Source organism: Alligator mississippiensis, chromosome 2 (genome assembly GCF_030867095.1).
Source record: "Alligator mississippiensis isolate rAllMis1 chromosome 2, rAllMis1, whole genome shotgun sequence".
NCBI classification, from domain to species: Eukaryota; Metazoa; Chordata; order Crocodylia; family Alligatoridae; genus Alligator; species Alligator mississippiensis.
Window position 1 is genome coordinate 131,633,328 of NC_081825.1, and position 26,315 is coordinate 131,659,642.

General features: G+C 38.1%; 1 protein-coding gene across 4 annotated transcripts in view; it reads right to left on the minus strand.

Annotated features, from left to right (window-relative positions):
* TET2 (tet methylcytosine dioxygenase 2) overlaps window positions 1–26,315 on the minus strand; it is a 91,431-nt gene that overhangs the window by 48,739 nt on the left and 16,377 nt on the right. For 2 of the 4 annotated variants that reach the window (XM_059722148.1, XM_059722146.1), the window contains exons 1-3: window positions 5,050–5,230; window positions 3,991–4,082; window positions 3,088–3,169 (exon numbers count right to left, since the gene is read on the minus strand). The exons of 1 other annotated variant lie outside the window; for it this stretch is intronic. The gene's annotated coding sequence lies outside the window, so the exon portion shown is untranslated. Of the gene's footprint in view, window positions 1–3,087; window positions 3,170–3,990; window positions 4,083–5,049; window positions 5,231–26,315 lie in introns of those variants that run through there. One more of the 4 variants, XM_059722147.1, reaches the window with a different exon arrangement.

The following is a 26,315-nucleotide window of genomic DNA, read 5'->3' on the forward strand; positions in this document are numbered from 1 at the left end:
TTTTGAAACTTTCAACATCAAATACCCAAATTTGAAAAGTCATAATAAGATTATGTTGCAGATCTCTGTTCTTTACCTTAAAATGGAGAATACTCCATAATGAAGGGACACGTTGCAAAAGAAAAATGATAAAACACAGGGGGACAGAATGGGAAGGTGATATGATCAGCTAATTCTCTCTAGCACTACGGTATATCAGCCAGAGCTGCTCTTCAACATAAGACCCAAAATCAACAAATTACTTAAGTACACACTTTAGTTAGGGTCTTAATGAATATTTATATAGTTGCAGCCCAACATACGTCTCCAAGGTTCAAAATATGATATCTACTTCCACAAAAACACTGCATGTGTACAGGAAAGCTCTGAATTCTGGCATGAAGATCAACTACCTGACAGAATCCTGCTTTTATATCGAAGTAGAACCCCTAAATATTTTGTGCTGCTGTACTCAATATAAAAATACAGTTATGGTAAAAAAAAATACTGAAGCAGCATAGTTGCAAGTTACCGTTACTGGCAAGTCCACTGGTATTTTTTTTTTTTATAAGGAAATGTACCTTAAAATGTATAAATTATTGGCTTGCATAACCCTTTACAAATGGACCAAAGAGAAAAAAATCGCTGCCCAGATGGGCTAAACCTTAGCTGAAGTGAGATCACATTACTGCTTTGCTTTAACATTAATGCTTTGCTGTGCTTTGCCATGAACGAATCATAAATGACTGACTTGACATGGATACAACAACTATTACCAAGATGAGCCAATTATGTCCTATGGCCTTTTGGGATGGAGAAGTACAATATTTTCTCACATACAACATACACACCACCAATCAGATGCTGGAAATCAGGGTGTGAGTTATAAGCAAGGAAATACGGTACTAGCAGTTTCTGCAGCTAAGCCTCTTTTGGGGGGGAAAAGTAAAGTGACAGTGCATGCACTTTACAGGGAACAGCACAATAAGTGTGTTGTGCTCCCTAGCTGCTACTACTCAGTTACTTAACTGCTGCTTACCAGTATTTTAAAGGAAAGATCTTTTCTTCATTCTGCCTTTCAAAAACAAGATGTGTGTACCTTATACAGGAATGAGTTGTATGTGAAAACTATGGTGGAAAACCTTACTAAGGGAGTAAATGTCCAATTGGAAGTTTTTAAAAATTATTTCCTTGCCACTGAATAAAGGATAAGATTAACACGGGAAAAAAGTCCCACCCTAAAAGGAACAAATTCAATTCCACGTGTGTTCTAATTTTTGGTAAACTTTATAAGGAAAAATTACTTTGTGCTGGTCTTCATGAAACACAAGAGAAAATTCATTTTGTCAACCAACATTTGCACACAAGTAACCGAGTTTTGCTTAGATTAGGAAGGAGTAAAAAAAAAAAAGAGGACTGCTACTTATTTTTCAGAAGAAACCAGAGGGGGTGCAACATCCTTTTATGGGTGCCAGAGTATGAAGATATTAGTACTTGCTCCTCTTTCCATGCCTGGCCCCTGTGCGAGGTAGCAAGCACTGTAATAAAATCATTAATTTTTGAAGTAAGGTGCAGCTGAATTCCAAAAAGTTATAGAGTGGTGCCTGCAGTCTAAAAGGTTGAGGACCACTGGAATAGAGAATGTAAAAGAGAGGCAAAATCTGAAATAAACATGTACTTTCCTTCCTCCACTTAAATGTTTTCAAAGTTGCTGCAGGTACAAAGTCTGGGCCCTGGTTCGGCATCTTGATCTTTACCATGTTCATATGAAGTCTGCCAATGGAAATTTGCACTGGCCACTCTGATTCAGATTTTGGGATTTGGTTTCTGCCAGATCCAGTGTGATAAATTGTGTTTCTCACTTTTTAATTGTTAACATCTTGATGGCCAGTGCAAACAAAGCCATATTTTCCATTTAGTTATGCCCCTATTCTCTCTTACAACCTAAAAAGGTAACTAGGCAATATGAAATCCTGTACTGGACTTCTGGCTTGCCTTTATTTAAAAAAATGTATTAGAACAAAACTTTAAATATTCTTTAGATTAACTGCTAGCACTTAACGATCATTTAGGAACTAAGGATTCCTCTCAGCAGACAGAGATCAAATCCTGCCCTACACTTCAATGTTTCAGTTTCATGTAGTAAAACATGATCAAGAAGTAAAACAGCAGATACCTGAGATACCATGGTGGCTGGCACAGCAACAGTTAACTATCTATCTCATGGGCAGGTAAAAAAAAATCAACAGGAAAGGATTAAAATAAAGCAGACCTATCTTCCTGACCACTGTCATCAGTTGGGTTCAAGTAAAGAACGTTTTCCCTTCCCCTATGCAAGGAATCTGCAAGTTCCTTCCATGTGATGAACAGCTTTAGTAATGACTTTGCCTACTGCGAGTAAAGACTGTATGCAGTTTTGTAAGGGAAGGGAGTTCTCATGATAAAAAGAGATGTTCCCTGTGTTCCTTTACTGGTTTTTAAGTCAGTGATGCATAAGGCTAGCAACCAGTAAGCTAGCTGCCCTATTCTGGATACTGCATAAACAGAAGAAAAAAAAATAAAAATCAGGATTGGGGCCCCATTTTAGTAGGTATTTTACATATAATATACAGTCCCCGTGTAGAAGAGCTTACAATCTAATGAATTCCAAAATGCTTTGTTAGGATTAAAAAGGAAAGTTACAAAAGATGAAAAGACCTGTTCAACAGTAACCCCACCAATTCAAAAGCAATATAGGACTACAAAGAAAATGAGAAGGAATATCATTGCATGCAGTGCCTCAGGAAGCACTAGGGAAGAAGAAAGCAGACCAGTTTTGAGATTTAAAATGACAAGGGAAATTAATGGAAAAAAGTGACATGGGTCAAGTATGCCAATTGTGTTCCATGTAGCTGGAGTTAAACAAGGCAGAGTACAATAGCTAGAAACAACTAAGGATAATGAATTGTGATAAGAAGATTATAAATCCTGGCAATAAGCCTTCAGAGCTGAAACTGCTGAGGATCATCGAATGGCCTAGACTTCAGGTTTCCCCTGAAGGGGATACTCCTATAGTATCCTCACAATTAGATGAGCCATCCTCAAGGAAAGACAAGCAGCTACACTCACCTTTTATAAACAGAAGATATCCCTTCATTCTCTGCCATAGCTAAGGCTATCGTATTGCTGCTTATTTTGACATATCTATGACCTATACAGAAAATTCAATGGGTAAGTTATCTGGCTTGCAATTAATAAAATTAAACACAAAGACAATTTAAAAATATACTATTTTTACTTATACAGCAAAAAAACATAATTACAATGGTGTATATCACTGAGTCAAATATAGAATGATTATGTTAAATTACAGAATATTATTATTATTATTATCATCTAATCAGACTCTTGGTAAGAATGTTAATAAATTTAAAAATTAATTTAACAACAACATTTTCTGGCTCCTAAAAGGCTAGAGGATGGTATCCACAAATAATCATCTTCAGGAAGGAGAGCAAAATCAAATTGATGCCTCTTCCTCCCTCAAGAAAACCCCCACTATTTTTGTAAAGAAACTTCTTATATGCCCCAGTTCTTGAGCATGGCTGAGATTTGCTTGGTACAGGACCCAAGGATGTGGCAAAGGTGCTTTTCCCATTACTTTTGTACTTCCCCTATTCGAAGGGCAGCTGAGATTGGTTCAGTCTTAGTGTGGCTTGGCACAGCTCAGTGTGAGCAGTACTTAGAAGTCTAGTGCCCCGACACCATTGCAACACCCATTAATAGCCAGAGCGCAACACTGCTTAAGTTATTAGAAGACTATGAAAGGGATGGCATATAACTTCTCTGGCAGTTCTAGGAAATGCCAGAGAATTCTTCAGCATCCAGACTGAAGGGGGCTGTTAAAGGCAGCAATGAACTGGATTTCTAGTATGTCACTTTTTCAGCGCTATAAAACACAGACTTACATCTGAGCTCCTTATGGGACGATGGCAGTGGAACTGCAGAGCTGAGAACTGAACCTAGTCATACCTCAGTTTTGGACTCCAGATGTTAAAACAAGGCTCCTGCTGCATTATGGCAAACACTGTAGCTCTTTCTTTCATCCAAATTACCTCAGGTTACTGGGAAAGACAGAAGGTCAAACTGAGGGAGAAAAAAGTACCAAGTCTGCAGGAACAATTGCACTTAGAGAAAGTACTGTAAATTTATGCTACATCATTTACAAGCAACGCCAAAAGTACACAGATCAGGAATAAATCACTCTACATTAGCTATACCTGTTTAAATATTCCTTTCCCTTGCCAACCCCTTTCATATATCACTGTGATATAAAGTGACACTCTCTTGAGCAAATAGTGTCCTGCATCCACAAGTCTTTTAGAAGAACAAAAACTCAAATTAAATATTCTGGAAAATTACACCTCCTTGTGCCAAAGCTTCCTGCATTCTAGGGGAAAAATCACTCCTACAAGTGTTTCCACTTCTGCTTCCTTAGGTCTTCTCCCCTGCCAACATGTATGCAAGAATATGACCAACTTCAACCAACCACCATAGGATCTGTGCCAGCAGGAGTTCTCCATTGGAAAAACTCAACTCCCCCACTTCCCTGGCTTTACCCTTTTTCTAGCTAAAGCACCAAGCCAGCCTCTCATGACCCCAGGAATGAAGAGCTGGAACTGTTTTGTGCCACTGCAGCCTGGTTTCCCAGTGAAGGTATCCCTGGAAGAAACCCTCTATGAAACTGGGCCAGGATTTAAAAGGAGCATAGTGTTAACACTTAACATAAAGATTTCACAAGTACTTGAGAGAAAACAATCACCTTAATGTGTTATAAAATCATTGAGCCCCTTTATTTCAAAACTGAGGCTTATGTGAAGAACACTGCATTTTTTCAAATTAAGTTTTCTTAAACTGATCCTTAAATTAAAAAGCATTTTGACTTTTATATAAACTTGATTCTGTTTTTACGCATGAAGAGTAACCCTCTGTAATTTTGATTGCAGAGTACAGTCACACGTTTCATTTTCAATAGCTTTTACTCTTTGTACACCAAATATCAAGGTGTATCAGTTTTAACTACTCCTTTACCTTTGGAGACAGTCTAACTTGACCTGTTCCTTCCTGAAACACCAACTGCAGGATGTACAAAGACATTACAGTGACCCTAATTGCATCTGGAGAGCCATCTTCCTACAGCCAGAAGGAATTGCTGAATGGCTTTGTGTATTTACTCCATGTATTGTCATCTGGCCAGGATGTCACCTTTTACCTGAAGCAGGATATCAAATATATCACAGTTATTAATACAAATGTATGTTGATATCAAAGGCTAATGGAAGACGATGTATACAAAGGTCAGATAACTCTCATTTTGCAGGAGTCTTCACTAATCATCTGCCCCCTTAGGGTTAGATTTTTTTAAAAACAGACTTGGTTATGTTATTTGATAGTCTGCAACGAGACATGCCAAGTTTACTCAATTCCTTCCATAACATTTTGCAGTTTACATGAGGAAACTAGGTGCACAAGTATGGCACAATTCATGCTAGTAAAAGTTTGTTTCAAGGATTCCTGCTGGTCAGACAGATCCTAGATCACAGAACTATTATGCAGGGAACCATATCACCTCCTCTGTTCCTTGGTTACAAATTATTGTTCCCTACTTAAATTTTCAGTCAGAAAACTCAAAGTGTGCACAGACTGTGCATGTGCCAACATTTATATGCATAAGATCTGAATTCAAACATGCAAGTAGCAGCTTGTGCTAGTATTGCAAATAGACAGATGTACAACTCACTATACAACTAACAGCATACATATGCACACATGTGCATTCTTAGGGCCCCATGTAGACCTGCATATTTTTCCAGGGGCAAAATGAAAGAAAATGCCTTAACTGTGGCTATTAATGTCTAGGATTGCAAAGATGAAACAAAATTACAATAGGCCTGGTAAAAGGAATGGAAACTCATATTCAGGTAAATCTTAAATGAAGCCTGTCAATTTATGATCTATTAGATTTCTCAAAGCGCATTTAAAACAGCTTCAGCTTTTGTCCATGTGGCTCTCTACTGATCTGCAGTTTTATGATTGGATTTTTTTCCTTTCTTGTGTTAGTGTCTATGAGCAGTATGAAAATCATGTACAAAACAGGGAAACTGAAAATATACAGAGTACTGCCAAATGAATGAACCAAAAATGAAAAGAAAAATAATGAAGTCCTGGCCCCCGCTGAACCTGACAGCAAAAACTCCCGCTAATTGGAACAGAGCCAGGATTTCACCCAGGGACTTAGTCTTACATGTCACTTGTTACAATAGCAGGAAAACCACTCAGGCAGGGGTATGGAGGTTTTGTTTTGGTTGGTGGCATCCCTTTAGTTGTCAGTGTTACAAATTTGAAACATTCAAGTCTTTTCCTTTCATTGACCATTTTCATTTGACTACTTTGGAAGGAAATTATTGTGTAAAAAATATTAGGTGTTGTTTTGCTTCAATGTTACATTTTAGACACTATTTAGATCTGATGTACTCTTGTTTTTCCTTTCTAATTCAGAAAAATAAACAAAACCTGACTGGTAAATGCTGGCCTTTGGACCCTTTCAGATGGTTCTGTCTTTCATTATTCATTTCATTACGTTATAATTAAATTTCAATAGGAAATAATAATACCAAGATTTGACATATTAGAAACTTCGTATTTTCTTTTACTTAAAAGAACCTTAGAAATTTAAAATATATGTGGTAGTCAAGCTAGTCACTCTACCCCAACACAGAACTTCTGACTACATGTTCAAAATCCCATTGGGAATTATTGCCATCTTATTGCATCATATGCTCTTACCCAATTTAAGATCTAAGGGCCTGAATCAAACACCAGTTAAGTCAGTGGAAAGGTCCAAAGTCTCTCCAAAGAAAAGATGAGGAGGAAGATAAATGTAATGCCCTTTCAGAAAACATTCATAGGGTATGTACTTGTAGCACACATGTGGCTTTATTTTTTTATATGGCATCTTTGTTGCAAACTGAATTTCAAGACACTTAGCTGAAGAATTTAAACACCATAAGGGCAAAAATATATATATTTTCACTTAAATTTGTACATACAAATAAGGAGCTGTTTTGCTGGAAAGTCCCAACTTGGCTAGGGAGATGCACAGAAATAAAAAGAAGGAAAAAAAAACCCGTTTGCACTCAGGAACAGTTACATTATGAACAATGCAGAGCAGAAAGAAGGAAAGCTGAAAGAAGGTGAGCCATTATGTCTCTGGATGACTTAAAAATAGGGTAGACAGTTTAACTTGTCAGTTAAGCATATGGGGAATAATGAGAGAGAAATGATGCTGAGAAAGGGAGTTTTAGAAAAAATGCAGAGGAAGACTAACAAAAATATATTCTTATAGTTTAAAAGTTGCTATGAAGGGGCGTTTGTAAAAGGGAGATATGCCTACTTAATATGAAATGCTTGCCTCTGTGGATGAGAGAGACCAGGCTCCCAGTTCAACTTAACTCCCAGGATGGAATTTGGCTATTGGAAAGTGCTTGAAGGCTTTAAACGTACTATAATAGAAAAGAAAAAAAAAACATTTTGCAGGCTTGTAGTTTAAACATTAAAGGATATTTCAGAAATCCCAGAAATAAGGGCATCTGAAAAAAAAAAAAAAAAAAAAAGGTTCACCTTGCTTTGAAAGCAATAAAAGCAACTAAAGTTCCAAAGATGACTTCTATTGCTTTAGATCAGGTGAAAAAAAATCCTGTGTGAATGAGGAATCTTGAGCATAACTGACATTGTTTCTCTTTGAGATTTTTTGTGGGGTGGTGGGGAAAGGGAATGTTTTTCAAAGAGTAGAGAATCTGCTTCTTCATGCTATGTGGGGTCATGATAAATATTTTGTATTGCATGGGAAGAGGGGACAGGGCAGGTTGCTCTTTAAGGGGTAGGCAAAGAACAAACTGGCTTGGAAGATAATTTGCCCAAGGAAGGAAGAAAGGGCACAGTATTCAAGTTAAGGACACTGATGCTAATAGAAGTCTAAGAAAAGTAGAGGGCAAGAAGGGAGGAACCAAAGATTTGAGGTTTAATCCATGAAATGATGATTGGAAAAATACACATCATCATTCACTGAGAGTATCTTTTTGAGTTTTCAGAGAAAGAAGGAAAAAAGATGACACTTTATCATCATGGAATTAAAGGTATGTTTAAACAAACCAAAATAAAGAGAGGTATTGGGGTAAAAACAGGAAAGTTTCCTGTTGTTTACTTAAGTAATCTGTAAGAGGCACTACTCCACTGAATAAATTCTGCTTCTAGGCAGGCAGTGACTTGAAATTCCCCGATGAAAACAGAGGTGGATTCACAATGAAGCGTGACAGATGCAATCGCAATGTGACTCTGAGATGGTAGAGTTTCTCCAATACCAGGAATGATGGGAGTTTATCTGAGGATAGAAGGGGAGGGATTCCCCATGCAAGGTCAATGTGGGAGAGACATCAGAGTGAGAGCAGCTGTCTAATCTAAGAGGACTGCTTTGCTGCACTGGTTCCCTAAAGAACAGGTTAGACTGAACTGCTGATGGGTATCAGCCATTTAGGAAGACATTTACTGTTTCACTGGTTTTGTTTTCTCTCTTATTCATATGTAAAATAAAATCCAGGGAATCAAGGGCATTTTGCTGTTTTTGTAATAGCAATGCCACATGCAACTTTCCTGTTAGCCTACAGATTCTTTTAGCATTTCCCCAAAGCTTTGATGATTAGTAAATTAATACAGATCTTTAGGTAATTTGATGGTATAGATAACAACAGTATCTGTAAGCATGTGATATTCATTTTTAAGAAGACTTCTCAGGTTTTGTATGCTCCTGTTATATGTTCATTAACAAAGAAACATTCAGTTGCTTTGAATCCAGATTTTAGCTACAAATATTAGCAAGAAAGGAAGCAAAAGGGGCAGGTAATGCTTTGATAGGCAAGTCACTGGTGTAAGAACCACCTCAAAATCTAGAAATTTTATTCAAGTTAAAAGATAAATTCTATTTGAAAGCATGCTTTGCAGTTTTATTAATTTATAAGATGATATAATCCAATTTTCTGCTCAACCTGTTTTTTAAACTTCCTTACTTCCATAATCATATCTCTTTCTCTCCTCCTCTTCTTCTATAGGAAGAATTTTATTTTTAGTAATTATTATATTCCAGAATATACCTAACTTCTCAGATAAAGTTACCTTCTTACAGTATTTGATCAGATTTTTTCCATTTACCTGAACTGTTCAAGTCCTTTGTTGTTCCATTTTTCTTAGAAATAAGGGCTTAAATTCATATCTTGACCAATTCTGCTGATATTATAGTTCCACCAAAGTTATTTTGGCTTCCCTACATAATTTTTTTTATTTATTTATATCCAAATATTACATGCATTTGAAAGTGGCCAGGATAGTCAGAGTTTCTTTTTTTTTCCTGTGGGCAGCACAACAATTAGTTTGTTTCTACTTTATTTTCCTACACCAGGAAAAGTACTTGCTGAAAACAGGTGTCTGCAACAGGGGCAACTGGAGCCAGTGCTGAACAAAGTTAGCTTGTTCAAACTTGCTAAATTAGCAATTAAACCGTATGCAACTCCTGTTGTCAATACCCAGGAATACATGTAGTACAGACAACAAATTAATCTATTTATCTCTACAACAGGGACACCAGTGTACGACACCAGTGTACAACACCCCCCTCCCCCATGGATGTTGGAAAGCAATAATTACTTACTTTGTAAATGGTTTTGGATCATCAGAGAAGAGGGGTTAGAGAAATGCAAATGAATACTGTCACAGTATTACCTGGACTATTTTTTAAAGAATTTCCAGGAACAAGGGATAGTGCTGGTGCCAGCCTTTGCCATAATGTGTGATCAAGAAAGAGAGATCCATTCCAGCAGAAACTAATTTCTGCCTTATTTTATAGTTACCATACTTAAACATACCTTGCGGTCCTCTGGGAGTTTCAGTGATGAAAAAGATCATTGCATGGTGGGGCACAAAGCTAAAACCTGTTAACATTAAAATAACCCGGGTTTTGAAACTTACAAGCTAGATTGTTTTTAGTAGAAGAAACAAACAAAAAAATAGTCTGAGAGGGCAGGGGGAGAAAGAAATCCTTGGAGGCCTTAGTAGATGCACCAGGTTCTGCAAAGAAGCATCAGTCACTGACAAAAAACGGCCAAGTGTGCTGGGTTGTATTTACATTATCTGCTGGCTTGACTCCTTCCTTCTTCTTCCTATTCTTATTTGTCCACCTCTCATCCTGCTTCAGTAATGCAGCACTAAAAGAAGCTTCTTGCTCAGCGCAGTGTTCTCAAGCTGCTGGTCCACAGGTTACAACACAATCCCATTCCAGTCCTAAAGAGTCTATGCCAGAGTTTATTGAATGGCACACTGCTGCCCTCCGTTGGATACACCCAGTGTACATATCCCCTCCTCTACCAAGAAGGGTGGGGAACAACCCTGGCAACCAGAGATCCAGACTGACCTAGGTCTGCCCACAGGGAAACGTTAATTGAGAATGCTGCTTTGGCAGCAGAGACTGTCCTTGCACAAATGTTCACAAAATGACCCAAACAGTATGTAATATTGAAAAAAACCCCCAACAAAACCTCTTTCAGCCCCTCTTCCCTCCCTCAGGAAAATCACGACTGCTGAATACAGAGTTTTTTCCTCCCCTTGGTTTATTTTGTGAATAAAAAGGAACAAGGATTAAGAAGGAAACATGAGCGTTTCATCTGAAAGAAGTAGTTAGGTTCATCTCAGCTGCAGTCTTTTAAAGGGTGTAATGGCCCTTTTAAAACTCAAACAGGAAGCCAGCCAAGAGGGTGGTGGTGCAGATTGGCAGATACTAGACAGAGGCTTTAACAGAAGGAGAAGGGTGTAGTTTAAAGGCTGGTCACTGTTCTGCTGCACTATGAGTCTGCTTTCTCATTCAGTGGTAAAAGAAAGCGACTTTGAGAGTCACATTAGAGCTGCCAAGCAAGCCTGAGTACCGTTTGGGTAGATTCTCTGAGTTCCTTGGCTCAACTCGAGAGTTTGTGCCCTCAAATCACGGCTTAGGAATCAGAATGCACTGTACAAGCCGACTGGGAAGCATGCTGCGATGCTTCTCAAGGGATATTGCTCTGCCAAATGGGTAGACTTCTTAATTACATCAAAGATAATCATGTTGCAATCACAGAAACATGAAAGGAATGTGGAAACACTTTGAATTCAAGAAAAAGAACCAGACTGTGTAATGGGGAAAACCAAACACAGAAGCAAGCAACACTGAGATGGTTGCAGATATATGGCACCAAAATAATATCCTCATTAATCTGAGATCATAGGAACAATAAAAAGGTTCTTCAATCTTTTTATTTATATATCTTTCTTTTATCTATATCTCTACACAGGAGTGTGTACATATTTGTCATATGCAGTAAGAGCTCCAGAACTGATTTTTTGCTCTGGTATAAAATATGGAACCACTGATATAAAACTGTTGTGTGATCAGACCTTGTGCCTGCTCTGTACCCTCTGAACAGAAAGTGTTTAATAAGGATAGCTCACAGTGTACAAGATGATAAATATGCTCAATCTGCAAAGTGAGAGAGGACAAGACTTACTTCACTAGGGGAGGCTTCTGCAGACTCTCACGCCAAGTAGCTTCTCATCCAAGCAACTCACCAAATAACAAGCCAAAGAAGGGACCACTGGTTGCACACATGCAAGAACCCCTATATACAGGCCACTGAGGGGGGTAACAGCCTTTACTTCAGTTTCAGGGCTGGACTTGTAGTTGCAATAGGAAAGTAGCATTGTGTCATAGCTCACCCCTGGGCTCAACACAAATTTTTCTTTTCTAACACTCAAGAATGATACCCATGATAAGTCTACTGCAACGGTGAATATTTGAGCTAGAAACTTAGGGCCAGCTTTGCAAAGGTGTTTAAATGCAAGCAAGCATTTAGTGGGATTTATATAAATTCCTAAAGAGATTAGATGTCTAACTCCCATTAAAGTCAATGGGTTTTAAGCAGAAACTAAAAAAAAGGTACACAATGATAGCCGCTGCACATGCAAATCATGCGTATACCAACACAAATGCCTAGCCAATGTCTGAATATTGTTGTACATTTTATATGTACCTCTGTATCCCCTCTTTTTTTTTTTTGGCATTTCCCCATCTTTAGATTTTGATATGACCCACTTTTGCTGGTGAAGCCCCTATTTATCTTCATGAGATCCTGCAACTACTTGGTAACACCATCAGGAACACTGACTTTCTGGTCAAAACACTAAGTCAAATGGAAAGGACAGCAGCACTACCATCTTGAGTGGCAATATGATATCTTACAGGCTAACCAAAAATAGACTAATTTAGAACACCTGTAAGACAGGCCAAGTGTTGCAGTTAGTAGGCCTGTTTTGTCTGTGTGTGATGATCCTTCCTTCCATGTCCGAATAAGGGAAAGTAACTTTAAGCACTGGTCTTTTCCCATGGGTCAAAGAACTCATTTCCAAACAAGAGTTGACTCCATTTCTGTTCCAGGGTGGGGAAGAATGGCATTTAAGTTGTGTGTTTTATTTATTTAAAACTGTGTAAAATGCAGAATTTTTTTGGTATACATGGTGGTGCTACAGGAGTGTGAACAGTTTTATTAATGTACAATATTGTATGTTTAAGGCCAAAATATTTTCCTGGATTGTCATGAATGACTGATGTTTTTAGTTTAGCAGTTTTAAAATCACTATGATTTATCCAAGAGGAAATTCTATTGCCTTTTACGGTGGTGTACGTTCTACAGATATGTATTTTGAGACTTCCTCAATTTCCCAGTTATTCTTGTAGTTCCCTCTGAGCAAATACTTTGTCAGGCTCTTTCTAGGTGGCAACTCTATTCCCTTGTCCAGGTAATTCTGCAATTAGTAGGTTATTATAAAAAATAGCTTCTTAACAGAATGGAACCAACATGATGCGTTTATATCGAGGTCCATTTAGAGACCTGAAGGATCAATAAACCAGTACACTGTGTTCGTTGCTTCAGAGCTGCTACAATTTTATTGCATTAAGGATGGCTTGGAGAATATCTTAGCTTCTGAATCACTGAACCAAGAGACACAATCTCTCTCTCAAAAGCCAATGCAATCTAACAAATTGCACAAGCAATCTGAGTGCCAGAAATCCTTATGAACACTGGATGCACAGGAGCTAACTACATTGTATGTGATTTTTCACCTGCTGTTTTCAGAAATGCCAGATGAGTTAAAACATAAAACTGATAATGTTCAATAAATCAGCCACCATGTCATTATCTTAAAACCAGTTTTCCAGTTAAAATAAGCATGTGTCAGTGGTAATGCTATGAATGATGAAGCATTAGAATACAGTACTGGAATTAAAATGGTAAAGAAGATATTGCACATGCCAAGAATAGAAAACAAATTTAGAGACATCATCTCACGTGAGAGAGGAGGAGACCAGAGAACACTATGTATGGGGGAAGGGTTAAGGGAGTGGAAGAAAAGAGTAGTACAGAGAAGATTATAACTAAATGCAAATCTAATAGGTACTTTCTTCCCAAGACCCCTTGACTTTGAGACAGAGGGGGATTAAAGCTGTCAGGACCTCCTTTGGGGAAAATTTTCTGCAGTGTAACTTCACCACCATTTCTGCAAATGCTATAATGATAGCATTGCAAAGTAAGGCCCTAGTTTTTGGGTCCAGTGGTGGTGGTGAGTCTGTGAGGTGAGAGTGGGGAAAGGGGAGGCGGGAGGAGGGAGTGGGGAAAGACGCATCAAAATAAGTCAGCCTTTTTAAACCAGGAAGGTCTTATCCTTTGTTACTTATGACAAGTCAAAAAAATTGGAGACAAGGAAGCTGTTTTGTGTGGAGTCTGAAATAATGCATTGAGTTGTTCAGATGTAAGGAGAGAAACTTACCATCTTTAATGTTTTATGAAAATTATTTGGTTCTGTAACAGCAGCAGTACTGAAAGGAATAATGCAGACATGGAGTGGTTGGTACATTTTAGAAATACATTCTGGGTGGATGTGGTTTCATTTGCACAGAACTGTTTTAGTAAGAATTTTCTGACTGATAAGGTGGCATCCCAGGGAAACATTTAAAAAAGCTATAAAATGAGACTTGAGGTGGCCAGAGCCACAGGGGAAATGAAGCTCAGAGTATGTGAGAGCAAGTCCCATCATAATTTTTAAATTTAGCTTCTGGGGGAGGGTGAACATTGTGGGTGGTTGCAGAGTTTGGCAATAGGAACTGAAAAGTTGGAAGGATGCAATGGGAAACAACTGAACAGATACTTGTAGCACAAAATGTGTGCTGTGCTAAGGAGCAAGCAGACTGTAAAGAATTAAGCAGGGAGGGACTTGGACAATTCCAGATATAAATGCACAGTTTAATTAGATTAGAGAAATCAGATGCAAGGCCTTCTTTGGCCATGGAAAAAGAAGAAAGATCAAAAGAAGGGATCTGAAAGGGAGCAAGAATGGATGAATGAGAATGCGAAACTAGGAAGGTTAGATTTGAAAGAAAGAGGTTATGGATACAGCAGAGGCAAAAGCCTCTGTAGGCAAGTTTTGAAATAAAGCAGTGGTGCTTTGCAGCCTGTGGGAAACGAGCAGAGCAAGCAGAAGGTGAAACCAAGTTTGCTGTCAAGAAAGGAAACTATATAAAAAAAAGTAACGGACTTCTCATCTCCACCCTTTAAGGCTGTTACACTTAAGAAAATTGTGAGGTATTGACTTCCTACACATGATTATTCATTATAAACTTAGTATAGTATGACCAGATGCTATGACGACAGCTGTGATACAAATGCCTGTAATAAAGGACAAAAAATTTCCTAGCCAAATAGGCTGAGGTATGGAGCATTTACACACCTAGCCTGTTTATGATAGTGATGCGACTTCCCCATTCAAAATAAGCAAATGCAAACCCCTCCTACCCCAATGGATTCGAATCTGTGCCACTGCATAAGGTCAGTGCACTGTCAGCTGAGTGACAAACCTTGTCAAGAGTTGACTCAGGATTACAGATTTGGGCCTACCGCCAACAGATGCTGAGCATGGCAGAGATGATGCATAAATTCTTGACAGAAAAATCCAACCAATCAATTTTATATGGTGCCTACATAATGCTAACTAACTCAGAGAGAAGCAATTGTACTGCATCTAAAGAGAGCTATTTGTCTGACCATCCAGATGGATGAAGAGCTGTCCTGGCAGTGATTAAAATAATTGAGGGGAGGAGGGAAAAACACCCAACCCAGTGCTAATTGATAGTCATGTGCTGCTTATAGCTAGCTTTCTAAGAAGACAGAGATTGCTTGCAGTAGATATTCTGTTTGCGTTAGCCCAAAATTTCTTGTAATTTTGGTGGGAAATAGGTAACACTGGTATAGATCTTCAGCTGGTATGAATAAAGACCTCAACTGATTTTCACAGAGCTATACTGCTTTACCTCAGTTGAAATCTAGCCCACTGTTGCTGAATAATCGCACCAGAATCTGATCTCTTCTTACGTCACCAAGCAGCGTGGAGCAACTCCATGGCTGTCTATGATTTTACTCCAAGTTAAGCAATTATATGTTAAGATCTGTCCCCTCCTGCCTTTGTTAGTGACAAAGCACTGGGTGCTCAGTTGTTTAGTTGTTTGTTTTTTTAATAGGTTACGATACATGAAAACATCCTTGCTGCTGTTTAATTCTTCAGACAACACCATGAGAACAGTAAAAGATTGTGCCTGGCAGGTTCAAGCAAGGACAGTGGGGAGCGCACGTCAGCATTGGAACTGCAAATGAGGTAACTTGTTATCAGCAGGCAGGTCAGAAGTTGCATTTATCAACTCTTAGAGCATACTGTGACTAAAAATAACTTTCTAGTATAAGCACCCATTTCCTGAGGAAGGAAATGCCCTTATTTTAACACCTTCCATACCATATACAAATCAGGAAGGGCTTATCACAATTCCTATATCCTTCCATAGTTGGTCTACTTGGATTACTAGATAAAGTGCTTTAAAATCTTAAAAGAAACACAATTGGGGATACCAGCTTTGTTCCCAACACCACACACACACACTACAACCGCATACAGTTTTGTGGTCTGACACCCTTGTCCATTTCTACTGAGATGATGGTCATGAATGAGTGAATGTGAGACTGAATTAATCACTCCTATGGAGAAAGGTATCATTTGGTCAGTACCTATGCCGCAGCGGAAACAAACATGCATATTGGCTGTCTATTTGTACATAAATCATGGGTCGAAGGGATTCCCATTTCTAATATACACTCCTATTTTATACATGTAAATGAGGGATATCCTGAAAAAACACATTTCTATAAAGCATGCTCTAAAAATGCCCAGCTACATGAGGGTAACCTAGATTCATTTTAGTCTGTACTCTACCACAATGGGTAGACTGTAGTTGACATTTAGGGTTTCACCACATTTATAAAGGTGCATTGTACAATGTGTAAAGATGGTGAGCATGATTCTGATTTCACGGATTCCAGAGTTAGTCAGAATTAATAGGACATCACATGAGCACAAAATGGTCGTAGGCTGTCAGCAACAGGTTTTTATTTTCCATACACCTCTGAATAGTTGTGCATCTGCACATTAAAGCCTATAATTAAGTTTTTACCTTTCCCTTCCATTTTTTCCTTTCAAAATGTTGTACAATAATTTACTGAGCGTTCTAAAATCCAATTTAAAAAAGAGCAGAGGGGTTATGATGGCAGGGCATCACTTCAAGAGGTAGTTAACTACTGCAACTTCTGTTGGAGGCTAAGTCAGGACTGGAGGTGTTCCATTACTACAATCAATGAGTGAAGAGGAAAATTAAACACAGCAATGGAACAAGTCCCTCCCCCACATGCTGCACATGACAGCAGCAAATTTATCTTCAGCAAAAAGAAAGCTTCCTCTCCCTTTCCTATAACCCTATTCAGGCAAGTTTCTCTAATTTTCCTTAAAAAGGTTCATTCTGCTAGTTCCCTCTTTACTTAAAGGTGCATAGCAAGTGATTATTATATATATTTTAATTCCTTCTGAAGGTTAAACATAGGTGAACATTTTATTCTTTATAACAAGTAATTGACATGCATGAGCCAACTTTCCATTCAGGACAAGATTTGTATTCTTAGGAGAACTGCAAATATTCTTGTTCATATTGCTTGTTCCCTGAAGGGATCTGGGAAGGGGAGGAGATGGAGACGTTTTTAAAGTTTGGCTCACAAAAGTTAAACGGAAACAGCTAGGCTTTCAGCTCTGTCAGATAAATGTTAATATTATTGCAAAATGTATTGTACAGTAGCTCACACTGCTAAAACAAAACAGGAGCAAAATAAGGGGAGCATTAAAAAAAGGATCAAAATCAGTCCATCTGCCAAAATACATAGCCTCGGAAGCTCATCCATACAGTAACATGGCTGGCAGGCTGACTTTCGTTATAAAGCCTCAGTTCAGTCTGGCACTTAAACATGTGCCTAACTTTAAAAATGTGAGTAGTGTAACTAAAATCATCAGGACTGTTCATATGCTTATAGTGAGGCTTAGGTCTGCTGAACTGATTCTTCATCCAAGGAGTTTTTCCATTTACTTCAGTGGGTTTAGGTTCAAGCTCTAAATGCTCCAGCTTTTTTTCTCTCTGAGTCTTCAGGATTACTTTTTAAGTCTTTCATGTGGTTATGTCTGATGTTATAAAATTTTTAAAAATATATCACATATGAGAAAGAAAGAGAGTGTGCGAGTGTGTCAAGCTATAATTTCGAGCATTGCTCACAGAAGATACATTCCTCAAATGTGTCTACGATGAATCAAGGTACAGCTACATGGTCTTCCTATGATGCCATGAATTCTCAGCTCTCCCTTCAAGTCTTTGTTTCTATCCTGGAATAAGGAACTCTGTAACTTCTGTGACCCCATTCCCCTCACAAAAAATATTTTTCTGTATTTGCAAGATCATGCAAATAGCACACCAAGTAGCTAACAATTTTAGCAAACATATCAAGTATTGCATACAATATGACAGTTCATATTTGCAGACATGGCAGTCAGTTTCTCCAACCCTACAGACAAGGCTAGAACCTGCCTGCCATGCTCCTGTAAGTAGTCCAATTAGCTTTTAATGTGTTTCTATGTAATTTCAGTGAGACTACTCCCTATTCCAAAATCTATTTTAAGAATATGGTTTACTTCCTTCCACACAGAAACTGTGCAAAAAGGCTGAATCATAGTCCATAAAGAACTGAAACAATATTACACACCAGTTAACTGGACTTCACCAGTGGATAAGGTTTGTGCTAGGCTTCCAAGCAAAGATGAATATTTTATCCTGCATTAATCTGTATCAAAAACTATACTGGATTTATACCAGGGGTTTGTAACTTTTTGCTGTCATGGGCTGCTGTTGCTGCACAACCCCTGCTGCAGGCCACATATCTCTGCATGCCCTGCCTATCAGCACTTGCTGCAGAGGACATGCAGAAAAAAGACAAGGAGTAGGACCCTGGAGACGCATGCCCTACTGCTCTGGTCTGAGCATGCTGCCGATTCCCTGAACTGCCACAGGCTGAATCCAGTCTCTTCATGGGCCAGATCCAGCCCATGGGCTGTAGACTGCTGCCAACTCTGGTGTTATATCACTTACTGTTACAGAATACCAGTAACAGTATCATGGCAGTTTTGTGGTTAATCCACTAGCCATACTCACATTGACTGGTATGCTGAGAACTATTTTTTGTATTATGTTAATTCTACTTGTACTGAATCCATGTTGGATATATCTGGTACTTTCTAACAGCAGTTGCTTCTTCTATTTTACTGTATCCATCAATCATTCTAGATGCTACCTTCTAGTCTAGTAAAATGTTATCCTAAAAATTCTGTACGCATGCATGCGTGCACACACACACTCCCACCATGGCACCTTATGCAGTATTCACTGGCATCCTTAAAGAAGAGGAGAGAGAGGGGTTATTCTTCCTGCTTTATTTCAACGAGGTGTGCTAAGGGGATCTCTCAAATAGAAGCATTTCCATCTACAACTTGGCCTCATTAAAGCCATTCATAAATTCCTTAGCTTTCAGGGGATCTGTTTGGAGAAGTCTTCATATAAGGTTTGTCAGAATTGCCAGGAAATACTGAAGGCAAAGAACACTTGTTCCACCGGGTTCTTGAGTTAGGGTGGTTGCCATTTAAACAGCAACATTTCCCAACAGCTACCATCAGTCTGTTGTGCAGCTATTTTCCATTTCACCCACAAAGGTACTGGAAATACCACAGTTATTTCCCATAGTATCTATAAACCTGGTTTTAAGCCCCTTACTCACACTGGTGATCACATAATCCCACAAATAGTTCCACTGGGTATGATGGGAACACATGTCATAACTGCCTCACTGTGAGGCATTAATACTGTAGCCTTTTGGGAGGAATTTTGGCATCTCAGACAGCAACGCAATATCATCTAAAAGTCAGCCTTTGCCAGTTATAATCACTGTATGGTCACTCTACCATTCACAGTAACATAAACAGCAATCTGTAATATAAAAAGAAGGTGGCAATGTGTGAGGACTTCTTACCATGACAACCTTGCTCCCTCATTCTCTTGACATCTTGTTGTTTTGTCTACCTGCTGTCTCTTCCCACAAAATCAGTGTTTTACATTTACTGGAGCAGGGACTGTCTTTTTTACTAAATTGCATAATGCCTGATCCTGTTTAAGGTCCTAGATACTATCTGTAATACAAATATTAACAGAACTACTATCTCTTATGTGTATTACACTAGTACCTATAGGCACCAGCTGAAATAGGGCCTCAATGCATCAGAAATTGTAAAAATGTATAATGATGTTTTGATTCTCTGGCACTGCTATCTGAGAAGCCAGTGTTTCTCCCAAAGAGAGTCTGTGATTGCACTGGACAGTTATAAGCACACATGACCTGACTGCAGTCAATGGAACTATTTGTGAGACTAGTTGATCAGTAGCATGCATACAGGCTCACAAGTGGGCTGCTAATTAATGCAGGAAATGAGAGAACTCCTTCAAGGGATGAACTACAATTCTAAGCAGACAAGACAGGCAAAGGACAGGAAAAAAAGCACAGTGAGATCGAGCAACCTGCCCAAGGTCACAAAGAGGTTCAGGGACAGAGCTTCTAATACAATGCAGTGCCTTATACCAGAGACCTCACCATTTCTTGCTACACATGTTGGGATACTAGGAACAGATTTCTTCTGTTAAGCTTTGCCCTTTTTGAAACTTTCTTTCTTGAGAGTTGACATGTAATTACCTAAAATAGCCTCCCCATCTATGGGGAGCACAGCTGGGAAAAGTTCCTTCATCCTATCAGTCATGGATAAAAATATTCCTGTTATGAAAATAGAGACCCAGTGTTACGTTTTTTTGCAGTGATCCCAGTCTCATGGCAAGCTGACTAGTTCAGAGAATGTGCATGTTATACTGGACAACTGCCTGCTGCAAATCAGCAGGATAAGGATTTGAAGTTTGTTTCAGCGATGATTCCATAATATCAGCTGTATGGGTATAGGATAAATTAAAGAAAAGCAAACCAGATAATTGGTAGTTTTACAGAGGTATAGAATATAAAATGAGAATAGGAATAACATTATTTTATACAGCATTTTTTAGACTTCATCTGGAAAAGTTATACAATACATTGCCTACTGTATCGTACAAGGATTCTTACTGCACTGAGGAATATAAAAAAAATTAGAAGTTAAGGTCTGAAATTCAGTGCAACTAGGCAGTAGAATCAAGCACTTTCAGAACTGCATATATAAAAATTACCATATATTCTTGCTTTTAATTGCTTTCTAAGTGTAGCCAAAAAGACATTTTGTGGAATACAATGATTACAAAGGAAAAAAGGCGGCATTTGGAGCCATCTGAGAGAGAAAATTGGGGTTGTGTTTTTCCTCTTAAAGTTTAGGTTATAAATTAATCAAATATTGTGATACAGGAATAGTAACTCATGAAACAAGACTTAATTTAAAGTCAGTCAGATATCACTCAGTTTCCTGTTAAATTAATAATTTATTAAATTAATAAATAAGCCTGCCCAACTTTCTAAAAAGACACTGAACTCTTATATGGTGGGAAGTGGAACATACAAAGGAAAGATGGAAGGGGGCAACTGGTTCAACCCTCACAAGAGGTGGAACAAAAAGTTTGCTAATCTGGTCACTAGTCTGGTTGAGTCCAGGTCAGGATTTATTACTTACAGTTACAGTTGCAAGTTTCAGAAACATGTCCAGATTTTAAGAAAGGATGTCTATTTCTTATAATTGTTGCTGCTTGAACTTTATAAGTCAGATGGATGTAGTTTTAGAGGAATCTTGAAACTAGAATAATCTATAATAGTTCCAATGGACTCCCAACTTCTGTTTCTCCTTTCTTCACCATTTCAGCAACCCTACAAACCTTAATTCCCATGCTACAACTTTAGTGAGGCGGCAGACACTTACTTTTCAATTCACTAAAGAGCCAGAGCAGTTGGATACTAACATCCAGATGCAGTCATACCTTTTCTGTGTAGCTGTGCACAAGAGAAGCATCCTCCCCACCAAAGTACTTTGTTTCTATCATTAATAAACTGATAAGAAGCTACTCTGTATCCCTCTTCAGTTTTATAATTTAAAGGAACACTTACACAACCCAGCTACAGTTTTTTTTGTTTTCCACACAGAAGTCAAACCAGTCTTCATAAAATATTACCAAAAATGGGAGAAAGCACCATTATTGGTGTGCTAGTATATTTCTTCACAAACATAGCCAATTTCTAACATTACTTTTTTCTAGATTAAAGTGAAGTAGGAATACCAACACCAAAATCTTGGAGAGAGTACAGTCTGTGCTTCCCTGTACACAACGGGCTGCAAAAACTCTGAATACACTAACTGCAGTCTCTGGTGATACGCAAGGTTCTTAGATATGCAGGCATAGCAAAAACAAAAATATTTGGCATTACAGTTTGAAAGATATATACAAATGCAAACATCATGTATACATTCTGTACTGATACAAACATGCATGCTAAAAGTTAATGGGTGCTGTAATATCTTTGCTTAAGTTCTGTTACGGGCTCTGTTTGAAAAAAATCCAGACTAAGCATGGACAGCTTAAGACGATCTTAATAAGGAAGTGACTGGAACAATGACAGCAAAGCACCCCAAAAAACAAACCCTCCCCCCCACTCCACATCATCCCTTCAGATTTGCTGTCATTTCAAGCCGCTCCTCAATGAACCACAAAAATGCTAACCGGCCAGTTCAGTTTAAGTGGGTCCCAGTTTAAATAAACATTCGATTTGGTCATACTACCTTTCTGTTCCCTTCTGGTTTTGTCCTCTGTGTGTGCTCAGTAAGTGTAGATCAAGAGCATTTAAATTGTTTGGTGAGGAAACCATGCATTGCAGAAACTATTGCTTTCATAGTGCTGTGTTTCTATAGTAACCATCTTATTAAAGCACTGCAGCCATCTGCTTTAAATATTAACTTCACAAGACCATCAGGACTAGCTTTAAAACAATATCACATGTTCATTAAATATTAAAACTAGAAACAAAGGGCTACAGGAGAGAGCTTTTTTCCCTTTCCCTTGAATGAATAGCTATCTGTTAGCTTTAAATGTTAGGCAATGTTAGTTTGTTCTACTCATTTAGAAATAGGTGTTTAGATGACCATATCCCTGTCTCCAATGCTCAAATATAATTTTTAGGCACTCCCAAACCAAATTAAAAGAGTTTTGAGGGTGAGGTGGTTACCCATTTATTCAGCTGAAAAAACTGAATTCAGTTATTCAATAATTGGTTTTCTCTACAATGCATTGAAAGCAGTGGCCTCCTGCACACTGAAGTGAAGAGCTTTTCAGTGGTGAGACAAAACTAGTTATAAAAGTTAATTCATTCTGAAAAATAACAACTGTCCATTTACATTCTGGTCAACCACCAGGCAGTTGAGGGATGCTTCAGAGTAAGGGATAAAGCTTGAGTAATGTGTGCGACGAACAGAGTACTACAGTAATCAGAAAGAAAGCATCCAGTGACCAGATTATAACCCAGAGCATAAGAACTGAAGGCTACTGTAAATTTTATCCAAATGAGACTAACTACAGATGCTGTTCTTATTTACATAATCTGTCTACTAGATTAAAAGAAAAATTGTATTTGGTGACTTGCAATATTCTGTGGCAGCTAGATTTTTGGATTAATTACACTAGTTTGTATATATTTCTTTTTAACATTTGAAATGTGTTGCCTTTTAATTTCATCAGATGCCTTTTTCCCCTCCATTTTGCATTATGGGAATGAGTAAGTGCAGGTTCCTGACCTACCATATGTAGCTCTAGCATAGTAAATGTACTCTTAGAGATGGCATACATTATAATTTACTTCTGTTTTGTTGTGTTTGGGTGGTTTGTTTTTGAGAGCAAGAGAAAGAGACTGTGCAACCCAAAATCCAAGTACAGTATCTAAGGTGCTGATGTACACCGCCTTTTCAGACTTCCTGATTATCACTTGGAATGCAGGGCAATATGAGGGACAGAATTCAGATCCTCCTATTTCAGAAGGATAGGCACCTGCCATTTGAGTTGAAGGTAAATCTCCTCTAGGTATACATATTTTGTGACACTTAGGATGTTCTAATTCCATTAGCAGACGTCAACAATACAAAGACAGTTCAATGGATTGATATCCAATTCTGCATTGTATTCTAAATTCCAGTTATTTCAGTCTCATGTCTGCTTTTTGAGGAGGAGTTATGTTTTCTTCACTGTGCTCAGACATTTAACAGATGCCTTCATTAATCTGTCTTTAATATTGTCTATGCTTTTTCCTTGTGAAGTGTTTTTGTATTATGGATGAAGTACCAAGTATGCTCAGCTACATACAGACCTAAGTACATGATCCTTGCTCCAAGAAAGTCAATCTACTTTACAGTCAGACAGAGCAGTTTATAATTAATTCAGAACTCAGCATGGTCACTTTAAGCTTTAAAACAAAAAACTTCAGAAGAGCTTAATTCAAATGTTGTGTCTCATAAACAGATATTGCCACCTCACTCAATACTCACAGCTTCTTCTGCATTATCACTTGTCAAAGTTTGGAGCACCAAACATCAGCATTTTCCCGCATGAACTAATCAAATCTGTGGCTGCTTGGGTCACAGGTCTTGAAGTTTGTTTAAATGAAAAAAAATGTAATTTTGAACGCCATTTTCCCATGGCCAATTGTAATGTAAATATATGTAGGGAAGATTCAAACTAAGTGGCTCTGTATACTTTTATACGGGTTATTGTAGGATTTGGCAGGATCAGGGTATCCTTCTCTATGAAACTAGCATGAAAAATTAATGAAGAAAATAAATGTTGTCTAGTACAATTTTAAAGCCTTCTAAATTCCCTAAGACCTTTTCCACATATTTTAGCAGGCTTTCAATTAGGCTTATTCTATATTTTTCTCCTTGGGTCTGTACACTGAGAGAAGATGTACAAAGCCAAATTCTGCTAAGGAAACAGGCAGAGATGACAGAGGACAGATGACAATATGAGCAGGAAGGGCTTCTCCAGGAGACCAACAGAGGATCTTCCTTTTGTGGAGCATCAAACTCAAAGGGAGAATTTAGTGGAAGCTCCATAAAGTAAATAGCATACTTTCTTGCATGGTCTTCATCTTCCTGCAAGATTTTTTTTTTTGGCAAGTGGTTGATTTCCCTTTTGTCAGTGGCATCTTACGCTCTGACACTCCAAAGAGAATATGCCCATATCTTTCTGGATATGACTCACTGACATGGTAGCTGTTTCTCCATATCACATTCTTTTGCAACTTTGATTGTGCATGTTTTCTGAGTGTAACAGAAATTAGAGCTGGGCCCCAAATCTTCTCTCAGATGCTGGAGTGAAACTCATCAATGGGAATTGTGCCAAAGTATCAGAGAACATAATTGGATTTTAGGTGTGGCTTTGCTGAACTTGTTAAACAGGATTTCCTTTACCTTTCTATCTAGATGAGAAACTCTTGGACAGAGTCTGTATTTATTTTGAGATATTCATCTAAACTGACACAATAGCAGTATTTGCTTTTGAACATTCAATACTAATCTCTTATTACTGTTCCCCTTACTTCCCACCTCACCTCCTATGCATTCAATAAAGTAGCTAATTGTTACCCATAGTAACAGCTCTTTGATTATACTTTCTTCATGGGGCAACTGCAATAAGTTTTTTCACAATAAATTTCTAGGAGAAAAAATGTCAATGGAAAATTTTCCTAAAATCTGTTTTTAAAAAAAAAAGGTTAAGGTTGTGTTCTGCAATTTACACTCTACATAGCTTTTACTTCACCTGTGCCTATGCAGACCTTACAAATAAGTCTGCCAGTCCACATATGCCGATGTGCACATGCACACACACGCAGATTTCCTACAAGTCAAGCAAGTCTTTAAACTTCAGAACATTTTAGAAATTTTCACCTTTTCTGTAGAAAGCGTCCATTAGTCCTTTTCACAAGAACATGCCCAGTGAGAAAAGCTATGTGCATTTTAGAGACGTTTCAGAGCTCTCACCATGTTTGCCTATCACTGCAGTGATTCCCAATGAAATGCATTGTGATTTAATCCACTTGCAACAATGTTATGAAGTGCCCATAAAAAGATCTTTGAATAAAAAGAAAGGAGGTATCCATTTTCAATTATACTGCCTTTAAGAAGGCTACTTGTATTTCTTGGTCTGCCATTTCCAGTTTAGTGAACACTTTCAATTTGAGGAATGTTTACAAACATCATCAGTGAAAAGGTATGAGTAACCAGTCAATGTATTAACCCTTGTATGTTGAATACAATATTAAAAATTAGCTACTTTGGAAGACTAGAGAGTGTTAGGCGAGGCCCTTGGTGACAAAGCATTTCATGTTCTGCTGTGGTTACAGCTATTAGGTGGCTCTAAGAAATGAATTAATGAATAGATCTAAGTGAGCAAATATCAACATAAAAAGTCATAATGGCTGGCACAGAGATTAGGAAAGATGGCAAGAAACAAATATGGATGGGAAAGATGCAGAAAATTAACTCCCCTCATGCTTACTGACAGTTCTTCCAGTAGCAGAGAGGTATACAGCAAGGGTGGCAATGGAAATCTTGCACTGTATCTTATGAGAATTGTGACATCTAAGTCCTTTTTTAAGCTCCAAGGTTAAAAGACAATGCAAGGTTCAGGTGACTATAGAGAAGTCACTGACATATGGGAATATTTAGCCCATAATATAAATAGAGTCTTTGTTTAGTGAAGTATT